Genomic DNA, 17,506 nt, shown 5'->3' on the forward strand with positions numbered 1-17,506 from the left:
CCCCGGATGCTAATTTGTTTTCAGGGGGCAACAGGTAGTCAGTGATAGTGGTTAGGGGAGCTCACTTTCACTTTCTCACAGCTTTATCTACTGAAGTACACAACCCACCACATCCTCTACATACGAGTTTGTCATGTTACTTATTTATTTATTTATTTAATAGGGACAGTTCATATTAATGAACATCTACAAAAATTTGCAGCTGTAAATATGCCAGATTATAGCGGCAGTGCTAATTTCCATCTGTAGTCCCTAGGCAGGTGACAGGAAAGACAGTTGACAAAAAGGCAAAATATCGTAAAAGACATCATAAAAAGACAGTAGACAGAAATGCTAAACATCATAACAACACACAGAACAACACAGTGAGGATGATCTACTGATGGTCACAGGCTTGGTTTTCCTTCATCCAATGTTTAAATTGTGATTTGAAGGAGGCATATGATATATATAAGGGGAAGGATCGGTCTTACGGATTAGTTGCTTTTACCGATCCCCAATCCAGCTAAATTATTGATATCGGGGGCCGATATTCAATCCAAATATTGGATCAGTGCAACCTTATTCAAAGGGATAATGTGTATGTTGACAGGTGTCTGAATCAGCATTTATGTTGGTCTAATGTTAAAAAAAAAAAACATGTTCCTTCCACCTTACATGTGTTTTTCTTGTATTTTTTTATATGTACATCTTGGTTTTGTTTTTTGTTTTTTGCCACTTATGGATAAGGAACCAAATATGTTAACTTCATTGACTTTGATTTTCTACATGATACTTTTTTTTTTTTTTAATTTCACAAAAGTAAATAGAAAAGCTCTCAGAGAGTGCAAGGCAAGGTAGATCAGTGCCCCCCCCCATCACCACCAAAATTTAATCATTTTTTCCTTGCACAAGTATCAACATTTCCTGAAAATTTCATCCAAATCTGTCCATAACTTTTTGAGTTATCTTGCTAACAGACAAACAGACAAACCCCAATGAAAACATAATTTCCGCCGTTACACTTGGCAGAGGTAATAAAGTCCTGTAATGTCCTCTAATAACACACTAAGGTTGAAATTTTCTATGAGTATTTCTATGAGTGAACTTCAAAGGGTTAACAATATTTTATAGAAGAGGCTGTGATCGACAAATTCCCTGCCTGCTGAGTCAGACTTTCAGAGCTTCTATTTACCAAGTAAAAGCTTTAACCTATTGTTTACACACAGCAAATAACAGGTGAAGAGCAAATCCTCCAGGAAACTGGCATTTTCCAAGATTCTGAATAACACTCAGAGGAAACACAGCCAAAAATCACTGTGTAGGCAACGGAAAAGTGGGTGTTTCAAGCTCACGTCTGAAAGTCTGCAATATGGATGTAGGTAAGTGTACATTTGTTAAAGTTTCAAAATCAAGATTTACCCTTTTCAAAAGTAAAGTTTCAACATTTCACAACTTTGCCAAACATGTGCCCCAGTTTTCAGATCCAGGTTTGAAATCTGGTGAATAAACTACTACACGAGGACAAATCTGAAATATTTTTGGAAAAATGCTTTAGTTGTGAGAAAGTACTAAACTCAAATACACAAGTGTTTGCAGAGACTCAGCAGTTTAAACACATTATGCAAACATTTGAGCTTGATTGCAAACCCTTTTAAAAGCAATAGATTTTGTGCTTCCAGACACAAGTTTTCAATACTGTTCCTTTTAGAGTTTTTGTATTATGAAATATTTACCCCATATTCATGAAGTTCACCAACAGTAATTATTCATTCATTATCTGAACCTGCTTTATCCTAAACTAGGGTCGCTGGAGCCTATCCCAGCTACTTATGGGTGAAGGCGGGGTACACCCTGGACATGTCAAATCAAATCAAATTTTATTTATATAGCGCCAAATCATAACAATAGTTATCTCATGACACTTTACATATCAAGCAGGTCGAAATCAGAGTCTCAAGCCAATTTACAGAAACCCAACAGAATCCTCCAGGAGCAAACACTAGTGAGTGATGACAGTGGAAGGAAAAACTACCCTTTAACAGGTAGAAACCTGGAGCAGAACCTGCGTCCAGGAGGATGGATGTCTGACAGGACCAGTAGGGTTAAAAGAGAGAGAGTAAAGGAAGAGAAAAACAAAGAGAGAGACTGGGGGAGGGGGGGAACACATGAATGCCGTTGATGCACAGATAACTGAACTAGAACTGTCAAAAGTAGATCAGCTGGTGTTAGTATAAGTACTAAAAACCAGAACAAAGGTCCATGACTGTTAATACTACAACTACATAATGACTATTTACAGTGGATGTACTACTACTACAACAGCTAGTACATGTACATGTTAATACAAGGTGGGGAAGCAAAATTTACAATATTTTGAGGCAGGGATTGAAAGACAGTGTATGACCAATTAGTTTATTGAAAGTCATGAGAATTTATTTGCCACAAGAAAATGTACATAATAGAAAATGTTTTTATTCTATGTGTCCTTCTTCTTTCTCAATAACTGCCTTCACACGCATCCTGAAACTTGCGCAAGTGTTCCTCAAATATTCAGGTGACAACATCTCCCATTCTTCTTTAATAGTATCTTCCAGACTTTCTCGTAATAGTTTTGCTCATAGTCATTCTCTTCTTTCCATTATAAACAGTCTTTATGGACACTCCAACTATTTTTGAAATCTCCTTTGGTGTGACGAGTGCATTCAGCAAATCACACACTCTTTGACGTTTGCTTTCCTGATTACTCATATGGGCAAAAGTTTCTGAAAAGGTATGGATAATAGTGTTAGGTATGATTATGACATCAGTATATGTTTGGTTTCAAAACAATTGACGTTGCGCCTGCTGAGAAAAAACAACTAAATGTTCATTGTAAATTTAGCTTCCCCATCCTGTATATGTTGGTAGTTCATTGCAGGGCTGACCCCCCCCCCCCCCCCCCCCCCCCGTTTATTTGACAAATCGCACCCTGTCGATGACTACTGATGATGTAACAGATTCTCGAAAGGTTGTCCCATTTCATAGGGGAATGTTTCAAACCCTACCCCTTGCAATTCTGTTTCAAGGGGTAGTGCCAAGTGCAAGGGCCAAGGGGTATGGGTAAGGGGGAGGGGCTAAGGGGTGAATTAGGATTGGGTCATAGAGGCAAACAATCACTCTCACATTCACACCTATGGGCAATTTAGATTAACCGATTCATTTAACATGGTTTCATTTAACATGGTTTCATTTAACAAGGTCAATGTGTAAATAACATGAAAAGAATCCAAGTCTGCAGAAGTCTGTTATTTAATCTCTCAGTGGAGCATTTTTCAGGTCGTACATTTGTAATACATTTCTTAAGATTAAGTGACCTTCAATCTATTCACAGTATTATATGATGTGTGTGGGATCCTCCTCACTTCCACATACATTCACAGTTTATCTCACTTGCACTGGAGCATTAAATTAGTGCTGCCACAGTTACAACTAAAGGTTGTTGGTGGGTTTAATTGTCAACAGTTAAATATGGTGTGAATGTAAGGCAGCCTGGTGGAACGTCGAGTCATAAACCAATCTGCGCCGTCGTGCTTTGTGGAGCCGAGCAGAAAATCACTACTCCGAGGGAAAATCCTTGACATGGACTACTCTGACGGCTAAAATCAATCCCTGAACAAATCTGAACTGCAGGATAAATGTAGAGTCAGGGCATAAAAAACTATTCCATCCCTGTACTGACAATGACATGACTGAACTGAGCATTCACCCATTCATTCACCCGTTGAACGCTGTACAGCAGAGATCAACAGCTGGTGGTAGTAATGAACTCCAGAGAAGGTGAAAAGGGTCTGCTATGTTTCAGTAGGCAACAAGGAAAAGTCAAAATAACAATAACAAATAATGATTACAAGGAAGGTTTTGTGTTTTGTATCTAATGTCATGCAGTCTTTCAACCTCCCTTTTTTTTTGAACAAGTCTTTCCTGACAATAAAAAGAAATGGTTTTTTTTGTTTGTTTATTTAGCAGGGACAGTACACATTAATGGATATTTCTGTAAATGTGTCAGTATTAGCAAAAAAACAATTTTTCAACTGTTGTCCTGGGTAAGAAGTAAAGTGCCAGCATTTAATTTTATGAATGCTGGGACTTTATGATTCATACAGTGCCAGCCAAAGTCCCCTTTTCCATAACTTGAAGTAGTGTTCTTATTTTGTACAGAAAACGCTAATTTGTGGAATGCATCTAGGGATGGGAATCGTTAAGAATTCAACGATTCCGATTCCATTATTGATATTGCTTATCGATCCGATTCCTTATCGATTCTCATTGGGTGAGGGAATAAAAGAGTACAAAGAGGTGTGTTTGCATTAACTGTCTTTTATATTTCCATCTCTGCACAGAAAATATAACATATACAGTATGTACAAATGATAATAACAGATGACGCTGGGCTGGCTGTGCACCTCATTTCCTTTCCCTTCTTACCTTCGGAAACTTGTATTTGAGGAGTTACGATGTTTGTTGCCCACACCGGAACCGGCCCGGCGTTCACTCTGTTGCTACATTCACAAACGCCGCTGAGTATCAAATACCTGACATTCCTGTAAATGATTCACATGCTGTGGACAAATGTTTGAGGATATTGGAGGGATTCCACCCTTTTGAAGACATGGAAGCTTTGCAAGTGTTCCAAGTAAGTGGACCTGGTGTCGTCTTTTTAGACCGTTTCTGCCTCAACGCCATGTTGGCTACGTTCTGACCAAAACAATGCAGCATACATGTGACGTCATCGCGCATGCACAACGACGGCAGGAATCGATAAGCAGAATCGTTGAGCAGGCAGGCAAACGATTCCAAGGAATCGAGCTACTGGGAACCGGTTCTCAAAAAGAACCGGTTCTCGATTCCCATCCCTAAATGCATCTAGTGGGGCCTCACAATAAAAGAGGTAATGTGTTAATTTCATAACAGGAGATATGTGATGGGATCTAAAATTAGTTTTGGGGAAAAACACCTGTACGTATCTGTTACGACCCATAGGTGGGCGTGTCCTTCTAGCTGTGCGTGAGTGGTTGATGTGTTGCAGGTGCAGAGCCAGATCCCACACACGGATTGGACCAGCCAGCCAGAGGCGGAACTATAAAGATGACGGAGGTGGGCCAGTCCATCGTCGCCGTTCCTCCACTCCCAACCCCGTCTTCGTTCTGTTGGTGTCCCTGGTTGCAGCAGTAGAGGTGGGCTGCCGTTTTCTTTTGTCTCGTTTTCTCATGTTTAAGTAAGGGAGGTTAGACTTTGTATTTTGGTTTCTTTTCTTTGGCAGGTCAGCATCATTTCCTGGGTTAGTAAAGTTATGTTTGTATTTTGGTCTGAGCCCACCCTGAAGACCAAGCCGCCGTTTTGTTGAGTTTTCAGTACCTGTCTTTATACACTTTGTAAATAAATCATCTATTTGTTAAAATGCACAGCCCGCGTCCTGGTCTGATCTCAAGAGTGCCCGTTAAGGGATTCCTTAACGGGACGTGGCTGATGGTTGGATGGTTGGGTGCAGCAGCGCGATGAGGTCGTCTTTCCCACATTAATAACTTTCCAACTATTACATATAGTTGTGACACGGCACTAAGAACTGCACGTGGGTTTTCAGGCTTCATACTTTTGAGATCAGAAGATATGCTAAGTTTTGATCTATTATGTGATTTGGGTAAAAAAAACTAATTAAGGGTTTTGGATAATCAGTTAACAATTAGGAGTTATTCATGCCAAGTGATATTAGTATGATTTATATTTTATGTAAGATTGTTCTGTTCTAAATGGATCCTGCATGTACATGTTTGCAGACTGCTGAAATGGGTAGTGTCCTGCACCTTTTGAGAAAGTTATGCTTTGTGACTTACTGATGGTGATCACATGTGGATGTGGTCAAAGGAGGGAACTGTGGATTTATACTAGTAATTTCTTTTACCTATATTCTTATATTCATCCATACTATGCTGTATGTGAATCCTGTACACATTTTTACTTTGTATAAAGTTCATACAAGCTGTGAAAAGCCTTCTTACAGTAACAGGGCTTCTTCAAGGACGCAGTGGTGCCAGCTGAGATATGGACTTATCTACCATTTACGTAAACACATACGTGTACAACTCTGCAGTTTCCTTGAAAAAGCCTGGTCACGAAGAGGTTTTGCTGTATTCCAGACAGTGACTGCTGCGAGTGTTTGTTTTTACCCCATGTGCTGAATAAAATCCTTTTTTTGAGACAATCCCTTTGTTTCACTTGATTTTTGTGAAACCGACAGTTAGACTTTGTATTTTGGTTTCTTTTCTTTTGCAGGTCAGCATCATTTCCTGGGTTAGTAAAGTTATGTTTGTTAGCTTGGCCTGAGCCCACCTGAAGACCAAGCTGCCGTTTTGTTGAGTTTTCACTCCCTGTCTCTATACACTTTGTAAATAAATCATCTATTTGTTAAAATGTACAACCTGCATCCTGGGGTTTTCTCTGTGGCTTGAGGGTAAGGAAAGGTGTCCACTAATTCATGCTATGCCCTAGGGTCCCCTAGCCAGGGGTGTAACAATATCGGTATCGGTTGATATCGGAATCGGAAATTAAGTGTTTGGACAATATCGGCATATGGGATATCGGCAAAGAGTCAATATCGAACATTCATTCATTCATTTTCTGAACCCGCTTTATCTTCACTAGGGTCACGGGTCAATATCGAACATCCCTAATAAAATTTCACCCACACATTACATAGCATTAGTTCACATATACAGCATACACAGTTAACCTTTAAGTATTAGAACAAACACCTGGAGAGACATTGGTGCATGGGCAGGTGGTCATGCAGCACAAAACAGAGAAAACTCGATTCCAGTGAAGATGAATATGAACAGTTTACCTGGTTACAAGCAGCTCTTGTTAGTGAGGTGCAGCAGTGCAGAATATCCGGATACACAGGAGAAAACATGCAACATGCATCAGGACACCTGCAGGGCTCTAGTGCGTACAATGCTGATTTGATTTCAGCCAGTTTTTAAGTTAAGTCCTGAAGGAAATACGCTAAATAAAAATAAACTATAATTAGTGAATTGCTCAAAATGAAATAAAAGCTTCATATGCACTTGAAAATTTAATTAATGAAAATTTCAGAAAGAAAGCCCAAACACAACTGAGATTTAAATCATTTTAACAAGAGTGAAGGTTTATTGATACCAAACGTTTGTATTTGACCATCAGTGTTTAATGATGATAATTATAATTGGTATTATTACATTTATTAATATTTTTAGGAGAGGAACACAGAGAAAATGTAGCTGTTGTGTAAAATCTTATTTCTAATTTTTGCACAACAGCAATTTCTAGTTAGTCATATATACCCAGCCTTAATACTACATACATTTATTTCTGTCAGTGATTTTAAAAGTATCATGGAGAATGCAGTGAAGGAGGAATGCCACAGTTTTTCATGATGCCATTATGGTTGAATAGTTGTTATTGTGTTTTATTGTTCATTGTGTATGTGTTTTATGTTGTTTGGACTTTGTATAGCTGCTACCTTGGTCAGGTCTCCCTTACAAAAGAGATTCCTAATCTCAATGGGACTTCCTGGTTAAACAAAGGTACAATGAAAAAAAAAAAAAAAAATACTACACTGATATAAGCCAATGAAAATATATAGGGGAAGACTGGTTGTCCAATTCACCAAAAATATCTGCATCACTGCAAAAAAAATACCCTGCTAGAAATCAGCCTAATATTCCTAAATCTGGTCAAATTGGATTCTTAACTACAATTAATTACAACATAACTACAGTTAACTACAAGCAGTTTAACTACAGAGCCTCTCAACATCCAAATGGGTCATATCTGGTGAGCATGAAAAAATGACAAACTGTATTTTACACCAATTATTTACATGAATCAATAGGTTTAGTGGATCAACAGGTATTAAACAGTTTAGATCAGCAGATGGTTTTGGTCTTCATGGGTTTAGACATGTAGCTGATGACCCCTGTTGTATATTTTGGTAGAATAGAATCAGTAGTAGCAGTTTTAACTCATCTGTGAATTGAATCCTGGTTCTTCTCTTAAAAAAAAAAAAACCCTCCACCAGTTGAGAAACTTTGTGTAAAGGTACTTATGTAGTTCAATGACAGTCATCCATTTGACTTCTTTTCTTATTGGCTGTCTGAGTATATGCGTACGAATGTATGTGTAAAAGGCCAAGGACACTGTCTGAGCTAAGTAGAGATGACTGATGTCCTCATAGGCATAATTGTGTCATTACCACCCTGTGGAACATGATCATTAGTCCCCGCGGTCGCCGCTGTAATTAACGGACTGGGGATGACTGAGGGGAAAAGTGAGGAGGAGCGTCACTCGGCGTTCAGACCCGACTGCAGCCACGTCTTCACCTTCTGGCCAAAACACACAGGATATAATCTTTTATTATCCGTGTTCAGACAGAGGCTGTGGCCCGGTCAAAGGTCTGTCTGCGTTTGAAGACAGAGTCAATGAGTCCTGTCCTGTTGTAAAACCTCCCACTGAATACAGTACAGAAAAGGCAGCTTCTGCAGCCTGAATTAAAGGGGCAATTAGTAATGTTTTAGCTACTAGTTATTAGTTATTTTAGTGTGGGAGTTCTGGAGCAGCCGCTTTTCCATTCAGTTTAAGTCCTACCACTTTTTCCTGCCTAAATTAAAGGAGCAATTAGTAACATTTTAGTTAAGAAATTTACTAAAACAGTCTTTTCCATTCAGTATTACTATTACTAATTATTCAGCCTAAAGGGTCAATTAGTAATATTTAAATTTACACAATTAATAAAAATTCAAATTGTGTCTTTTCCTTCCAGTATTACCATCACTTCTGTCTAAATTAAAGGTGCAATTAGTGATATTTCAGTTAATAAATATATTACTTTTGAAGTGTGTCTTTTCTGTTTAGTATTATTATTACTATTTCTTCTGCCTAAATTAAAGGGGTATTTAGTCATATTTTAGTGATCACATTATCTAATGTTTTAACTACATTTTCCATCCAGTATTAATTTAGTCCCAAATTTTTTTCAGCCTAAATTAAAGGAGCAATTAATAGTATTTCAATTAACAAACTTGCTAAAAGTGACTGTCTTTTCCACCCAGTATTACTATTAATAACTATTCTGCCTAAATTAAAGGAGCAATTAGTAATATTTTAATTTACACAATTAATAAAAAATCAAATTGTGTCTTTTTCTTCCAGTATTACTATTGCTTCTGCCTAAAGGGGTGATTAGTAATATTTTAGTTAACAAATTTAGTACATTTTCAAATGTTTCTTTTCTATCTCACATTACTATTACTACTACTTCTGCTGAAATTAAAGGGGCAATTAGTAATATTTTAGTTAAGAAATTTACTAAAACTACCTGTGACATTTCCTTCCAGTATTACTACTTATTCTGCCCAAATTAAAGGGTCAAATAATAATATTTAATTTTACACAATTAATAAAAATTCAAATTGTGTCTTTTCCTTCCAGTATTACCATCACTTCTGTCTAAATTAAAGGGGCAATCAGTAATATTTTAGTTAATAAATGTATTACTTTTGAAGTGTGTCTTTTCTGTTTAGTATTATTATTACTATTTCTTCTGCCTAAATTAAAGGGGTATTTAGTCATATTTTAGTTATCACATTATCTAATGTTTTAACTGCATTTTGCATCCAGTATAAATTTAGTCCAAATTTTTTTCTGTCTAAATTAAAGGAGCAATTAATAGTATTTCAATTAACAAATTTGCTAAAAGTAGCTGTCTTTTCCACCCAGTGTTACTATTAATAACTATTCTGCCTAAATTAAAGGGGCAATTAGTAATATTTTAGTTAACACAATTACTAAAACTCAAACTGTGTGTTTTCCTTCCAGTATTACTATCACTTCTGTCTAAATTAACAGGGCAATTAGTAATATTTTAGTTAACAATTTTATTCCATTTTCAACTGTGTCTTTTCTAGGTAATATTAATATTAATAATACTTCTGCTTAAATTAAAGGCACCGTTAATAATGTTTTAGCTACCACATTATCTAAAATGTGAACTGCATTTTCCATCCAGAATTACTTCAGTCAATTTTTTTTTTTTTTTTTGGTGTCTAAATTAAAGGGGTGATTTGTAATATTTTACGTCCCAATTTACCTGGATACCTGGTGTCTTTTCCATCCAGTATCATTGAGTATGCTGTTCAAAATCCATCGGCTGAAAACATTTGTGAGATTTTTTGTAAACCTTGTGTTGTGGAAAGAACAGACAGTGTGGTTATTGAATTGCACCCGAAAGGGCAGTTTTGTATGGCATGCATTTCCAAATAAATAAATAAATAAATAAAAAAAGACAAAAATAGTGTGTTTTCAGGTGTCCAGCAACATCTGTTCTATTCAAACCTTATTAGGCCGCTTTAAAAATAATAAAATTAAAAAATAACTTAGTCACAGAATAAACTCAGCTTTGTAATTACTTTTTCCTACCTAAAGGCAAAACCCTCACAGACTGGACCGGTGATATAAATCCTGTTTAAAATCTGTATACAGTTTTTTGTGGAAAATTCAGGAGCTAATTATGTATTTGACCCACGGAAAATAAAATCCTCCTTCAGCATCTCACTCTTCAGGAGGTAGCTGATGCAAATACAGCAGATCCAGACACAAAACAAAAATTACAAAAAGTAATAATATAAAGTAAAAGTTTTTCATTTCATCCAGTGTCAATAAGAAGAATGATAATGTTTTGTACTTTTGTTTTCACTTGTAAAAGAAAGAGGAGTAATAAAAGTTCACAACAGATTCATTAGTGCTTTTAACTTGAGCAGATGAAAATGTGTGAAGACTATTTTTTCTCACTGTTAAAGGATGTGCAGTAAAAAGACATTGTATAATGACTGAGTGGATTAATAATGGATTAGTATGATGGTGGTCAGAGTGGGAATTATACAAAGATGTGCATAATTTTCATGGACAGAAATAGCCAACATTTACAAAGCACTAGATTTAACTTTTATTTATCTTCATTCTTGTTGATAAAACTATAAATATTCAGGTAAAAGATGAAAAGAAGCTTCCTGCTGTGTGTTTCTGTGCATCGCCACAGAGGTAAAGTAGACTTTGATGGAAAATGTGTTAATGAATAAATGTTGCATGTTATTTATGACCAAAAACAGATTTTCACTTGTGGATTTTAACCCTGTAAAGCCAGAACCATTAAATCATTGACAGAAAATTCCAGTTCTTTGAAGCTGGAGCCTTTATTGGTCCTTCTGAACAACCAAAAAAAAAAAAAAAAGTCTGTCAAATATAAATTTCCATGTAGAGTTTCAATTTTGTATCATATTTGATACATTGGGTCTCAATGCTCAAATATTATTTTTGAACAAACAAAAATATAACACAAACATGTCTAACAAATGGGTCATTCCTTTTCAATATTGGCCAAGTTCTGCCTCCTTCCTCATTAATGACAGTCTTGTAGTGTCACTGGAAATGCCTCTGGTGAACGAATTCCTCCCCCTGGTGGATTATCTGTGTATTGCATGTATCTAATTGTATACATTAGGTTTTTCAAGAAAAAACATATCACACTGATCATTTAGAGGGCTTCAAAACTCATACAGGGTGGGGAAGCAAAATTTACAATGAACATTTAGTTGTTTTTTCTCAGCAGGCACTACGTCAATTGTTTTGAAACCAAACATATATTGATGTCATAATCATACCTAACACTATTATCCATACCTTTTCAGAAACTTTTGCCCATATGAGTAATCAGGAAAGCAAACGTCAAAGAGTGTGTGATTTGCTGAATGCACTCGTCACACCAAAGGAGATTTCAAAAATAGTTGGAGTGTCCATAAAGACTGTTTATAATGTAAAGAAGAGAATGACTATGAGCAAAACTATTACGAGAAAGTCTGGAAGTGGAGGAAGCAACAAAAAACGTACCAAAGCTTTTATTAAAGTTCTCAAACCCAAAATCCTAAAGGATCCAACCAAATCCATGAGAAAAATGGCAATTGAACTTGAGGTAGACAACAAGACCATTAGAAATGCAGTAAAATATGATTTGAAGTTAAAATCTTACACAAGAACACCCAAACACTTGTTGACAACAGCAACAAATCCAACTTTAGCAATTTTTGGGAATCATGTTTATGGCCGCCTTCTAGCCCAGATCTAAACCCTCTGGATTCTGCTATTTGGGGCGTTTTAGAACATGCTACCAATAGAACATCACACAGCAATGTCGACTTTCTTAAAGATACTATTAAAGAAGAATGGGAGAAGTTGTCACCCGAATATTTGAGGAACACTTGCGCAAGTTTCAGGAAGCGTGTGAAGGCAGTTATTGAGAAAGAAGGAGGACACATAGAATAAAAACATTTTCTATTATGTCAATTTTCTTGTGGCAAATAAATTCTCATGACTTTCAATAAACTAATTGGTCATACACTGTCTTTCAATCCCTGCCTCAAAATATTGTAAATTTTGCTTCCCCACCCTGTATATCAAATATGATACGCTTGGTGTTATAGGGTTAATATGAAAATCCTTCCTTCAATTTCTATTCTGAAAAAAAAAAAAAAAAAAACACGGTCAGGAACACCAGATTTAGCCTTTAGCATTAACACTCATCCAAGTTTAGACATGATGATGAAAATATAAAAATCAGAAGTGCATTGCAAAAAATCAATCATTCACATCCTGCCAGGAGTGAAACAAAAAAAACAAAAATCAAGTGTTTGTGGACTGTGGACTTCTGGATGGAGCGCCAGTGAAAGGGGTCAGTTCTTTTTTTTGGCTTAGTCCACACACTAATGTTTTTTTTGTTGTTGTTGTTGTTTTTTTCAATTCCTGCAATCATAAACTACCAGTTCAGCCTAATGGTTTAACCTCACCAGAAAAAAAAATGACAGTAAGAGTCAAGTTTAGAATGGGTTATGTACCTATCTGTACAGCTAGTAGTCAAACACTAGTGAAGACAGAATAATCGATTCAGGACGAGGATTCACATCTGCAAATTTGGCTCCGATTAAATTAGAAGGTTGCAAAGTCTGAACCAACGAGGTCGACGTGAGGAGCAGAACTGACCTTGATGTGAAGGTTTAAAAACATCCCAGCAGTAACAGTCCAACAGAGCGACGGGTACAGACAACAGCGGGACTGTGTTTTCCGAGCTCTGACAGAGATAATAAAAGAGAAAACAGAGTTGGAAAGAGCCAGACTCTGTCCACGGTGAGAGGCCGAGGATGGACTCGTCCCACTGTGGAACTCTGGCAGAGGTCCGCCGGAGTCGCAGTGGGTGAGCACTCCGCTAAAAGGTCAGAGAAAGACCTGTAATGAATTACAGTCATTTCACCGAGCGTTTGCGAGTGCACTTTGTCTTCTTCTCCCACATGTCCCACTTCTCAAACTCTCTTCTGGGTGGCATCCATCTCTGCCATCTGCACTACACTGACTGCATGTGTTCCAACACTGTCGACGCCGTCCTTGGCATCGCTCCGTTCCCTCGCCTCATTCCTCGTACGGTTATTTATCCCTGCTTATTCCCGTTCAATTTCCTGACCGCTTTGGCGCTGCGGGGGATTGGGCCTGGTAATCCTGGAGCCAGAGGGCTTCCTGGCTCCGTGCTCGCCGTGGTCTGTGGGCTAAAGTGTTCATATTTTCACTGGAGTCGAGCCTGAAAAACCCCCCTGAAAAACTTATTTGCTGTAAGTAGCCTAATGGGAGCGGATGCAGATTATTTAAAGGGCCTGTTTTTCATTACAGCGGATCAGTGTTTGTCCCAAGTGCTACAGTACCACACAATGCAACTCCCCAGTTTCATATTAACCATCGTGATCTGCCAAAAACATTCCTGGAGAGATTCGTTAATAGATTATTTACTGAGTTTTTTTCCGTCTGATATCTTACATTTAACAGCCAGATATGCTGACACATCTCAAGATTTGTTTTCTTTTTAAAGCAAGGCTCAGATACTAAATATATTTACACCGTTTGACCTTCTCCACTGACAGCTGATGAGACGCCTGCACCTGCCCACTGCAATTTTAACTACCATCAATTTACACCCATCTCAGCAATAATCAGTGCAAATTTTCCAGCTGGATTTATATTCCACGTGATCGAAGATGGTGAATAAGAGAGGAGACACCTTTAACAGGAGCTTTTGGAGACATGCCCTCAGAGGTTCACACATTAAATACACTCAATTCTTCCATGGATTGATAAACAGCCCAGAGACCAACCCAACAAAAACTGCATTAGTGAATCTTACACAGCTCAACCAAAACACAGCCTCCACCTGGACTGAACTCTGCAAATAGTTCAGATCCTTCCATTGGATAGTTACTGCAGTGATGAATCTGTTTCAGCTCTTTAACCCTTTAACTGATGCAGCGAGGAGCTTCTCATTTCTGAAGATTCAAAAGTTTATCTGACGTTTGTGCATATACACATAGGAACTCTTGTGCGGTTACGCAGCCCCATTATGGCCGCAGCGGAAACAAACATGGAAACTGCTTTACTGCCTCTTGCTACTGCGGCTGCGTGGAGTTTCGCTTCCCACGATAGACGGCATGACAAATTTCTGAACATGCCAGAGTGTCCTACCAGCTCCATTTGTAAACAAATGGACTGTTTATGGTGGAATACACTTTGAAATTGTTCCGGCTTCTGTGACCTGCCTTGGAGAGCCTCCCCTGACCAGGCGGCCAGTTCCTCCACACTACGTGCAGGTTTGAGTTTGAGGCTGGGAGGACCTCCCCCAGAGGGGTTTTCCCCACCCTTCCTCCAAGACCATCCTGCGCTAGAACTGGCACGAGTGAGATAGAGATGCCTGTCTCCCATAAGGGTCTGCAAGATAGACCCATCTGCACCTTGGTGTGGCGGTACCCGGGTCAGGTACGCATGGTCCCACTCAGAAAAATCGATCTTATCCATTACTACCCGATAATGCAAAATTAAAATAAAATCGATTCAAAATCGATCAAATCTATTTTTTTTTACCCAGCCCTAGTATTCATACAGCATTCTAGACAAATATCTCTGGTCTGTGGAGTTCATTTTATTCAGACTCAATCCCAGTTGATGTTTTTTTTTTTTTTCTTTTCCCTTTTCCTGGGCATTAAACAGAACGTTCCTGTTAAAGCTGTGACAGACATTTGACTCAGTCAGTGTCAAAGATTACACTTTTAACCCTCATCCTACCAACATATTTGGTATCCTAATCCTACCAACCGGGGTCCATGTGGACCCCACTGTGATATATGGTGATATCACATCTTAGTAACAGACAAGAAACGTCATTTCATTTTGGAACGTTTTTATTACGTATGAAAGCAGTTTGTATTGTAAAACACTGTTATAATAACTAATTGTGTAAGAATGAGGGTGATACAAATGATCAAATCACCCTGATTTTTAACAGTCGGATGTCTCGGAACCTTCAGCCTCCGAGCTGTCCTCTGTTTCTAAAATAGACCTAAGGGCTTGTGCAGCAGTGGACCTTGCTCTTCTCTTTCTATTCACCATCACTTACTGAAACAAGGTGAATACAGTACCCATTATGTCAGTTGTTGTTTTTGGAACTAATATAAGCAATCAAATATGGACATACAGACAGACAAACTGCTAGCACAAAGTGAGCATTCAATGAATGATACAGCAGAGACATAAAAATCATGTCCTGGGGTCCAGTTGGACCCCAGCTGGTAGGATGAGGGTTAAATATTTTTATTACATGATGATGCAGCAGTCACCTTGAAATGAAATATAACCTAATAAAATAGCGATAATCTAATTTTATCTGTACATAACTGTATTCTTTAAGTGATACTTAAGTTGGATTTGCATAATAAAAACCTATGCTAATTATTTTAAGTCAAATAAGGCACATATTTTTATTTGGCTGGTGAAAAATAATTTTGGCCTGTAAATTGTTGGAGGTCACTAGCCAATGGCAGATGAGGTAAAAAGTTAATTTTACGCCGTACCGTGACAGAAGAGATTCAGGTGTGTAATCTCAGAAATACTTATGGATTTGTGATACTTAGGCAATGACTCAGGTTTTACAGATCTGATGAAAAACTTGTGATGAAAGTCCTACGTGGCTTTCACAAATCTTATACGTCGAAATAAATTCTGAACAATCCTGCACAAAAGGCAAAAAATATTATACATATCCAAATAAGCTCTGTCCATTTCACAGCCGTATAGATCGACTTCACTTCACTTTATGGAGCGTTCTGTTTCTCACGAGCTCGTTCCAATAAATGTTTCCTGTGTTCTACATCCAGAGTGTTCCTCAGTCTGTAGAGTCAGAAAAATCCCCCGTCAGCCTCAGAATTGAGCTCGTCCTTGTCTTTATCCACCCAACTTCCTGCCTGCTTGTGTCTCTATTTGTCGTCTTCACCCGGGCTCCACCTCGGCCTCCTTTTCAGAGCAGAGGAGGAGCCGACGCTGTTCCCCATTCGTTCCCTGTCATTACATTCTTGTTTTAACATGGCAGAGATCCCACAGAGAAGCTGATTGATTCGTAGGACTACAAACGCAGCCAATTACTCTTTAATGCCTCAGAGTGAGAGCCAATTCAGCCGGCAGACACTGACGCATTCTGCCGCTCCCATCATCACACGGTGAATATGGACAAATGAGGATTATCTAAACAGTGCCCAATCAATAAGTCACTTTGTGCACTCGGATCATTAACAGCAATGACTTTTCACTATAGTGACCTGAAATATAAGTGGAGTTAAAGCACCTGGACTAGGGGTGGGAACCGCTAAGTATTCAGCAATTTTAGTTCCATTATAGAATAGAATAGAATAGAATAGAATAGAATAGAATAAAATAGAATAGAATACAACAGAATAGAATATAACAGAACAGAACACAACAGAATAGAACAGAACACAATAGAATAGAACAGAATAGAATAGAACAGAACAGAACACAATAGAATAGAACAGAACACCAGAATAGGATAGAACAGAACACCAGAATAGGATAGAACAGAATAGAATAGAACAGAACAGTAGAATAGAATAGAATAGAATAGAACAGAACACAACAGAATAGAACACAATAGAATAGAACAGAACACAACAGAATAGAATATAACAGAATAGAATAAAATAGAATAGAACAGAACACAACAGAACACAATAGAATAGAAGAGAACACAACAGAATAGAATAGAACAGAACACAATAGAATAGAATAGAATAGATCTTTATTCTCACTGTCACAGGAACAATACAAATCAGTTTAGCAGCTCTGTTCTGTTTAGCAGCAAAAACACTTAGTACATAATGGACTATATTAAAATATCACACAAAATATCATAAAAATACTAAAAAATGTAGGCATGCGCAAAAAGCAACAGGATAAAATATTAAATACTAGCGCGTTGACCTGTGGGGATCCACAGGTCCTAGATGTGGTCTTTTTTATACTGTTGTGTATTTGTGCATGTTGTACCACATTTGTCCAGCCAGCATTCTGGCCATAGTAA

The 17,506-nt window shown here is 37.8% G+C and overlaps 1 protein-coding gene and 1 long non-coding RNA gene across 2 annotated transcripts in view; both read right to left on the bottom strand.

Annotated features, from left to right (window-relative positions):
- The window catches only part of LOC115414140 (protein kinase C-binding protein NELL1-like), an 806,279-nt gene that overhangs the window by 383,233 nt on the left and 405,540 nt on the right, over positions 1-17,506 (bottom strand). The window lies entirely within an intron of this gene.
- Positions 3,596-15,970, bottom strand: LOC115414147 (uncharacterized). The gene is made up of 3 exons (XR_003934577.1): positions 15,734-15,970; positions 13,080-13,083; positions 3,596-3,608 (listed from the first exon to the last, which is right to left on the bottom strand). It is a non-coding gene; the product is annotated as an uncharacterized LOC115414147 (long non-coding RNA).

This window comes from Sphaeramia orbicularis, chromosome 3, assembly GCF_902148855.1.
Source record: "Sphaeramia orbicularis chromosome 3, fSphaOr1.1, whole genome shotgun sequence".
In the NCBI taxonomy this organism is placed as follows: domain Eukaryota; kingdom Metazoa; phylum Chordata; class Actinopteri; order Kurtiformes; family Apogonidae; genus Sphaeramia; species Sphaeramia orbicularis.